Source organism: Balearica regulorum, chromosome 2 (genome assembly GCF_011004875.1).
Source record: "Balearica regulorum gibbericeps isolate bBalReg1 chromosome 2, bBalReg1.pri, whole genome shotgun sequence".
Taxonomy (NCBI): Eukaryota; Metazoa; Chordata; class Aves; order Gruiformes; family Gruidae; genus Balearica; species Balearica regulorum.
The window spans coordinates 90,072,802-90,081,930 of NC_046185.1; the positions used below are offsets into that span (position 1 = coordinate 90,072,802).

Genomic DNA, 9,129 nt, shown 5'->3' on the forward strand with positions numbered 1-9,129 from the left:
GATCTAAGTTCTGTCTATTATAAAGTAGGTGATTTCCCAGTGTAGACTGTTTCGCATTAAAATGTGAGCTTTTAATATTATTTCTGTTTGTTCTATAGTGCTATAGAAATACTAAATATTTTTAAGAATGCCATGGTCATACAGGCAGATAAAGCAAGCAACAGTAAGTACTAACTAAAAAAGTATTTCTGGAGTTTCTCATCTGTTTACAAAGTTCTCGTTAGCCGACAGAATACAGACAGCAAAGTCACCAGCTATATTCCCTTAACGCATCTTAACCTTCAAAGAAGAAACATAAACAGGGCTGCTCCAGTGCCTCCAGAACCCCCCATTTTCCCCTATCACGAGTGGAACCAAACTGTCTGTAAGATTCAGAGCTTATCTAGACTCATCTGCTTCCAACATTTCAGCTCAAGTAGGAACTTCCAGCTAGGAGACTAAAAAAGCCTTTGGGACTTTATTAATTTTACTTAGAATAAAAGGAATGCTTCTTGGCTTTGTATATTACAAAGACGCCCAGGCACTTTAATCCTTGAGGTAATGCATCCCTGTGATTTAACTAATTAGGCAACCCCAATGATGCACTGCTGGGAAAGTCTGGCAAAACCTCCTACCCTGGGCGTGTAGTCCAGAGCACCAGTGAAATAACACAGTGAGTGAGCTCATCAAAGGTCCTGTTAACAAGGAAAAATAGGTGCTAAATAAAATCCAAGCAAGGTTTAGTATCCTTTGATAACATTTTGTTTTGTAATTTTCATACTACATTTCTGCTATTTCTATATCCTACACTACCCACCTTTTTTATACTATCAGGCTTACATTCTCGATATGAATGATTTTATATTCATAACATTTCTTCAGAGAGTAACTCAGGGAATAACTCAAGGAATTTCCGAATTATTTTAAAAATGTAGGACCTTAATTCCAGGTTTGATTTGAGCCTACTGATAAGCACATATGTTTTCAAAGCTCTTCCTCAGGAAGCACTATTATTGATGTAGACTATAATCTCTGAACTGCTTGCAACAATGAACCATCTTTTTATTTGTGGTGGGTTGACCCTGACTAGACACCAGGTGCCCCCCCAAAGCTGCTCTATCACTGCCCTCATCAGCTGCACAGGGGAGAGAAAAAATAAGAAAAGGCTCCTGGGTCGAGATAAGGACAAGGAGAGATCACTCACCAATTACAGTCATGGGCAGAATAGACTCAACTCAGGAAAATTAATTTAATTTATTACCAATCAAATCAGAATCGAGTAATGAGAAATAAAACAAAATCTGAAAAACACTGCCCCACCCCTCCCTTCTTCCCGGCCTCAACTTTACTCCCAATTTCTTTACCTCCTCCCCCCAGCGGCACAGGGGGATGGGGAATGGGGGTTGTGGTCAGTTCATCACACGTTGTCTCTGCCACTCCTTCATCCTCAGGGGGAAGACTCCTCACACTCTGCCCCTGCTCCAGCGTGGGGTCCCTCTCACGGGAGACAGTCTTCACAAACTGCTCCAGCGTGGGTCCCCCACAGGGTCACAAGTCCTGCCAGCAAACTTGGTCCGCATGGGCTCTTCTCACAGAGTCACAGCCTCCTTCAGGTGCCTCCACCTGCTCCAGAGTGGGGTCGTCCACGGGCTGCAGGTGTATATCTGCTCCACCATCAACCCCCATGGGCTGCAGGGGGACAGCCTGCCTCACCATGGTCTTCTCCAGGGGCTGCAGGGGGATCTCTGCTCCGGCGCCTGGAGCACCTCCTGCCCCTCCTTCTGCACTGACCTGGGTGTCTGCAGAGCTGTTCCTCTTACATCTTCTCACTCCCCTCTCCAGCTGCAATTGCTCCTGGTGGGTTTTTTGTTCCCTTCTTAGCTCTGTTATCCCAGAGGTGCTGCCACCATCGGCCTTGGCCAGCGTTGGGTCCGTCTTGGAGTCAGCTGGCATTGGCTCTATCGAACATGGGGGAAGCTTCTGGCAGCTTCTCACAGAAGCCACCCCTGTAGGCCCCTCCTCTGCCACGCAAACCCAATACATTATTATATTTACATGGGTAATTACAATGATTTCATGTCCATGTCTTTTATGAATCTCTCTAATAATGCTCTTCCACAATGTTACCTCTTGCTTTCATCTTCATCAACCAGTTTAAAGACTATTTCATTATTTGATGTCTGGATTTTTTTTTTTTTTTTGCATATGTTTTTACTATTTCTTTTTAATGACCTAATGGATTACTTCAGCCATCCCCAGTACAAACTGTCTTGTATTGCCCCATGACAGAAAGAAAACCTGCTGTTACTGTGCCTGCTGTCGCTATTAGATTACATAGCATAAAAATCACTGTCCACTGAGGAAGATCACGTTGTCAGCACTGTCTGCCAGAGCGACACTGAACAATTTAGGTCCTATCTCCCACTGTGCGGTACTCCAGGAAGGCATTCAAGGAAAATAAAACGACCATAGCTTGCTGTCAGGCTTAAGAATGTGTTCTGTAAAATATGCCATGAATAATTCTCTTCTTCACCATTTCTTTACAAGTCTAAGTCTCCTGGGGAAACTTGTGTATAATTTGACAGTATTTTGCTATTGTGCAATAAGAATTTTAGCTCTATTGTCAAATGGTGTGCATGAATATCTGTTAATGTAACCTTTTTTTTAAGTAAGTATAGGAAATCTCTGAGTCCCTAATCAAGGAAAAAAGAAGTCAGTATAGACCAAGGCCTTGCCTGTACATAATCTCCCTACTCACCACAATTTGCAACTGAAATTATTTTCTAACTACAGTTAAAACAGTTAAAACAGCGTAGACCTGTGACATGATAAAGATGCTAATCTTGGAAGAAACCTACACATGCATTTAATTTTATGCATACAGCAAGCACCCAGTCACTACTGAGATTTCTGGTATCATATTAAGTAATAATGGAAATATATCCCAAATTATTTTAAATATACCTTCTAAGGAAGGTACAATCTTTAGTTTTATTTTTGTAGTTGCTGCTGTTGTTGTTCATAACATTTTTACAGTATGGATCGGCTTTTAATGTACTTGGATTGAATGTCATAGTGTATTTCAGGCTGAAGCTTTTTTCAGTGGGATGGATGTGTTTAAATTCCTGTGAGAGTTTTTTCAAAGGGCAAGTGTCAATGCCAGGTAGATTTGATACAGCAATTGGAAACACGACACTGATACCTTGTGGGAATTCTTTTTCTTCTTTCCTCCATGTGGTGTCACTTCCCCATCTCCCAGTTTCAGCAGGATTCAGCTCAAAGAGCACAACTGGCTCTGTGCATGTACGGATTCCTAACAAACAGGCAAAAAACTCACGGGGCATTCAGTTCCCTGATAGTAGGGACTGGTTTGCATGGAAGTGGTTTTGGTTTTGATGAAATATTAGTTATGACAATTTTCTTGCTTTTCCAGCAAGGCATAATTCCTACTCCCTTTTACACATACACAGAGATGTTTATACAGCACTCTGGAATTAAGATTAGTGCGAGAAAATGTAAGCTCCTAGTTAAGGCAGTGGTAGGGCAGGAAATGGGGAAAATGGTAGTATGATCCCTCTTGCACTGAGGATAGGTGGTGGCAGCAGCAAAACTCTTTCTACCTTAAACACAGGATTTAAAGTCCTCTCTGCATTGTAGATCCCTAAAGAGGCAGCTCGAGGCGTTCAACAGTATGTATAAACTCAATTTAACAGCAGTGGTATATAGTGGTGAGGGAGAGGGTGGAGATTTTCAGGCTAGTAGGGCAAGTGGATGAGTAGTTGAGAAAAAAGGAGGAAGAAGCATCGGCAGAGTCTGTGAGCAAGGGATGAGAATCAGGGGACTTATAGGGAATTTAGAAGGGTGAGAAGATTTTTGTTTGTTTGTTTATTCTCCCCCCACCCCACCCCCTTCCTGATGTAGCTTGCAACCCCTTCACTGATCTGATTTTGCAGAGGCAATTCAAAGGCGTACTTCAGGGTTGTCCTCTTTTCCCTTCTGTCCCTGACTGCAGCCTGTTCAGGTACCTGAAGCTCCCACGCTGTCTGTGCGAGGGAGGGAGGGAGGGAGGGAGGGAGGAAGGAAGGAAGGAAGGAAGGAAGGAAGGAATGGGGTGGATGACAAGACAAGCAAGGGGAAAGGGGTGTATGGATGACAGGCTATAAATTTGACAGGGTAGTGGCTGCTGCGTTTGGGAAAGGGGTCCTTATCTCACCAGACTCCCAGCAGCTGTCCTTGTTGTCTCTCCTATGATGGCAGCTGTACCCAGCTGTCATCTCTACCACTATGCAAGTGTTTTGGGGATATTTACATTTCAATCAAGGGTTAAGAATTGCTATAGTGTGGTCTGGTGCAGTAACTGTACCTGTTTGAAACATTTGGACAAATGTGATGTGATTCTGATCTTCAAAACTCTTGCCAAATTGGTAAACAAACAAACAAGAGGGAAAGATCCCTACTGTAGCTTTCCCCCAAAACATGTGCAGAGTATATGCAGAAAGAAGGGAGGCATGAGAGGCTGGAATATTTTGTTTTGTCATCCTTTTTTCTTTTTTAGCACAAAACATTGCGGAATTTGGAAAAGTCTTTGCAGGGTGTAAATATTTGGCGAGGAGAGAAAGGATTATTTTCAACAATAAGGTTCTACAGTTATAACCACTTGGCATCATTGCTTGTTTAGTACATGACATACAGCAAGATCCACTAACAGGTAAATAGTTCCTGTGGAAGGAGGGGGAAGCAAGAAGGAGCAGGGGGAAATCAATGAACAGACATCTTTGTGGTGACATTCTCATCATATGAGCTGGAAACTGGAAGCTTGAAACAGTCTTTGCACCTTGAGTCATCAATAATTTTCAAACATCATCCTCAATAAAAGATGTGGGCCTGATGGATGGTAGTGGAGTGCTGATTTTAAGTCTCCTCTTGGCTGAATTGCTTGTTGGTGCTGGTATACAAAAACAAGTGCAAGTGTCCTCTGCACCCCCACCCCATTTTTTTACCAGTAAGTATTCTAGCACAAAGCTTTTAAATATTTTATATCTAGAGTGCCTTTTTCATTAAGAATATGCCTTTATTTCCTGACATTGAGAAAATGGATCAGGATCATCACTTTAAAAATTTTTGTTTAAATGCAGATTTTGAATGGCTGCCAGGACTGAATAAAAAATCCCTGCAGAACAAACACTATAAAAATCAATAGCGTTCTTTCCAGGGAGGTATATTTATCTGGTCATGTCTTCTTGCCTTTCACTATAGTACTTTTTGTGGTTTTAAACCTTTTTTTTTCTTTAATAAAAGTGATGCCTTGTACCTGGTTAAGCTAAAAAGAACCGCTGCACTCTGTGGGCCTTAAATAAATAACTGATCATCATAACTAAATAGGCGCTTCTTAAGGATCTTTTTAATTTTGCATTTTCAATATTGCAAAGAAGAATTCCAAATTATCTTTAAATCTGTTCTTTAACATGTTATTAGCTTATGAATAGAACCACTTGTGCACAATCTCAGATTTCTCTGCATTCTCCTGATTCTCCTCTTTCCTTGTTTTTTTGAGTGAACTAGTCAAAATGAAGAATGAATTTTGGCTGAGGGACTTGATGGAGTGTTGTTTTGTACCTCTGCCTTCTGGAGAGATCTCTGCATCCAACCAGACCCAATCTCATCCCACTGCTTGTGACAGTCTGTTCAGAACTTTCAGTGGAGATGCTCCTGCGTTCATTTGTTAACTTGTTTCAGATGAAGAGACCTACAGTTAAGCATTATAAACTAGCTCAATTAATTTTCACTGAAATGGGTTAATAAACGTGTTTTCAGGTTCTGAGGAGGTAGCATCTAGCAGCAGGACAATGAAGAGCAAGGACTATATAGCAGTAGCTACTGCTGGTATATCTGTAGCCATATAGCAAGCTGGTATATCTGCAGCCAAAAGAAATGATGTCAAAAAGTTCTTAGAGAGTTTATACCTGTGGACTGTTGATATTCTTGAACACTGTAGTTTCCAAAATTTTAAACATCATGTCCAAGGTATGTATAAATGCCAGCAATTAAAAAAAAAAAAAAAAAAAAAAGAAAAGAAAAAAAAATAGAGCTACGTAAATTCTATATGAAAAGAAAAAAAAAAATGTTGTCTCATTCTGAACTGGTTCAGCAAGTGCATAGTTAGAGACATAGACCAGAAATATTTCCCACCACATGGTACATAAAAGCCTCATTACATGCAAGCAAAGACTTCTCAGCAAAGACTTCTTAGTCTTCTGACCACTGCACAGTCTTTCCAAGGAAGGAAGGAAGGAAGGAAGGAAGGAAGGAAGGAAGGAAGGAAGGAAGGAAGGAAGGAAGGAAGGAAGGAAGTGGTTTTCTGACAGAGGATGCACCAGATCAAGTGTTCCTATGGTCCTCTGTAATTGTTGAAAAATGATTCTTGAGTAAGTGAAGAACAAAATACACAAGATATAATTTTCATCATAGCAGTTTGTTGTCCAAATGAAAAACTTGCAATGCCAGACATAAAATATAGTAGAGTTCCTAAGCTACTGCTAAGATATCCTGTCACGCAACTGACATTGCTCTGTTGGGTTTTATAAATGATGTACTTCTGCCAGCTGAGATGTAGACTGAGAGTCTTGCCTATTATGAAGTTTTGCCAAAACACTTTAAAGTGCAGCAAGTATGTTCTGTATCTAATGGGAACATATTTTAAAGTAAAGGAATAAATTCAACTATCTCCCAATTTATTTTTTTTTCAGTTCTCATCAAGTAAAGGTAAAAACCTGTTTGATCATTCTTAAATATTACATATTTGTGTTGAAAGTCATATTGTCAATATCAAATGCTCGAAGAGATGGTAGGCTTTATGATTTTTGTCATTATTCATATTTCCACTTCTATTTCATCCTCTAGGCTTAGCCAAATAGTGCTATACATGGAATCCACCTAGTAAAAGAAAATCTTCAAATCTGTTCAAGCATCCTGATTGTGAATGCTATTTTGGTCAAATTAGATTGCCAGAGCATGACAGCAATGTCATTAGTTTATTATGTTTTGAAGTCCTTCCCAAATATATTTGTTATTTTCCTTTGTCTATCTTCCCTTCTCCCCCCCCCCCCCCCCCCCAATCTATGCTTCCTGGCAGGATTCTTTGTTTTGGGCAGGACAAAATTCATGCTACACTGTGATTAGCATCCCCCCTGAGGCTTGGTACAAATGAACGAATGTACGTAGCCCGTAGACAAAACCAAAAGTGAAGGGATGCAGAGCAATGTGAAGGGGAACAAGTCAGAACTTGTGGGGCTTTGCTCTATGACATGACAGCAAATTCTGCTGAAGCTTGTATGCTTCCTAATTCAACTGGAACCAATCCACAACCACAGATCAAGACAGAATGTGGCCCATAACTTACAGGGAGATGCTATTTAATCCTAAGCTATGTATCTCTTAATACATACCATGAAGTACATTTAAAAAAAGGTGACAGCCTGAACAATGCATGTGTCCTTCAGGCATGCGAGACAGAAATGTCTCACAGACAAGGTAGATTAAATGTAGCAATGGCAGATTAAAGAGTTCTTGTCTCCTCTGCAGTGTGAATGTTACCTCTTACTGGATAGGCAACAGACTGGATCGATGGACCAAGAACCTCAACTTACCCTTAACGAAGATCAGTTCAGTAGTCATGTTTATTGTGTATATCCCTAGAAGATGTGGTGGCACAGCCAACGCAAAGTAACAAATAGAGACAAAAAATGGTACAAAAATGTTGGACCACGTCTCCAGAAGTATGTTACTAGAACAACAATTTTTCTTTACGTAAATTTACCCATTGTGTGAAAAAGCCAAATATATTCAAATACAAATTGCACACTAGCATAAGGTTTGACATATAAACCATTGCACACTAAACAATGGAGTCCGTCTCAATTAAATATCCAGTTTATAAATTGTATTTGGCTGTAACCCTGGGAAGAAAATACTTATAGAAAAGTTGGGCAGTGTGGAGATAGGGAGTATTCACAGAGAAGATTTGACTGAAGTTGAAGCGACTGAAAAAAATTATAGACCAAATGGAAACTCTAACAGATCTCCAGTATGTACCAGCTCCTTTTCCACTGTGCTAATGCTGAACTGTGAGGCCACGTTAGCAAGGAACAGTATTGTTTTCTGATTTGCTCAGATGAACTTGAGTCATGAAGTTAGGATTTCAACTTGAACACACTAAGCAAATGAATGTTCTGGTCTAGGGAATGTAGGCATGGCATACACATCAATTTTTTGTTGTTTTGTTAAACTTTTCATATTTTTAGAAATACTTAACTCTGAATATGCTAGTTATCGCATGTCATTATTTTGAAAAATAATTTTCACTAGCCAAGATAATATTTCTGGTTATGAAAGCACCTGCTTACATTTCAATGACTTCAGAGAGATGTAAGCATGTAAGAAAACACTTAAGCTCATACTCGAATGGGTTTTTTTCTCAAGTGAGAAATTTAATTAATAAGTGTTAGATATGTTCATGAATAAAATCAGACATGTTTCTAAATTTTTAATGAATAAGTTAATTGTTCTTTGATATAGCAAAATGATCCATTACTGAAACTTGTCCCTTGAGTACTTTGAAGATTTATATTGCAGCCTTTCACAATACCAGAGCATTCTAAACATTTAATATGGTTTATAGATCACTGTCCCTTTTATTACTAGAAAATCTTTTTGCTGATCTGGTAAAAAATAATGCAAGAATGATCTTCCTATCAAATTATTCATTCATAAATAAAAGGAATAAAATTATCTTTTCTTTTTTTCAGAGGACAACAAAATGTAGGCAATATTCATACTTTCATCTTTGAAAATAAAGTCATATCTGAGCAAAAGCTGCTTTATGTTATGCTCAAAGCTATGAAGACGACATACAAGGTAAACAATAACTCTTATTTGCCTTATTTTATATGCAGGCACACAATCTGAATTTCCAACATTAAAACCAACAGATGTATTTCAATATTGCTGATGTGTTATTGTGAACCAGTACATTTATATGTACATCAAGTTCAATGATATAATTTGAAGTTCTCTGAATAGTTGCTGTCTTGTAATTACTTCTCATTTTTCATCAAAGAAAACAAAAAGAATCCTTTTAAGTTCCAGAGTACT

At 39.2% G+C, this 9,129-nt stretch overlaps 1 long non-coding RNA gene across 1 annotated transcript in view; it reads left to right on the top strand.

Moving 5' to 3' along the window:
• LOC142600438 (uncharacterized) overlaps window positions 1-8,885 on the top strand; it is a 54,730-nt gene extending 45,845 nt beyond the window's left edge. Inside the window, exon 3 of the long non-coding RNA XR_012833912.1 lies at window positions 8,784-8,885. This is a non-coding gene — a long non-coding RNA (uncharacterized LOC142600438). The remainder of the gene's footprint in view (window positions 1-8,783) is intronic.
• Window positions 8,886-9,129: the final 244 nt, after the last annotated feature.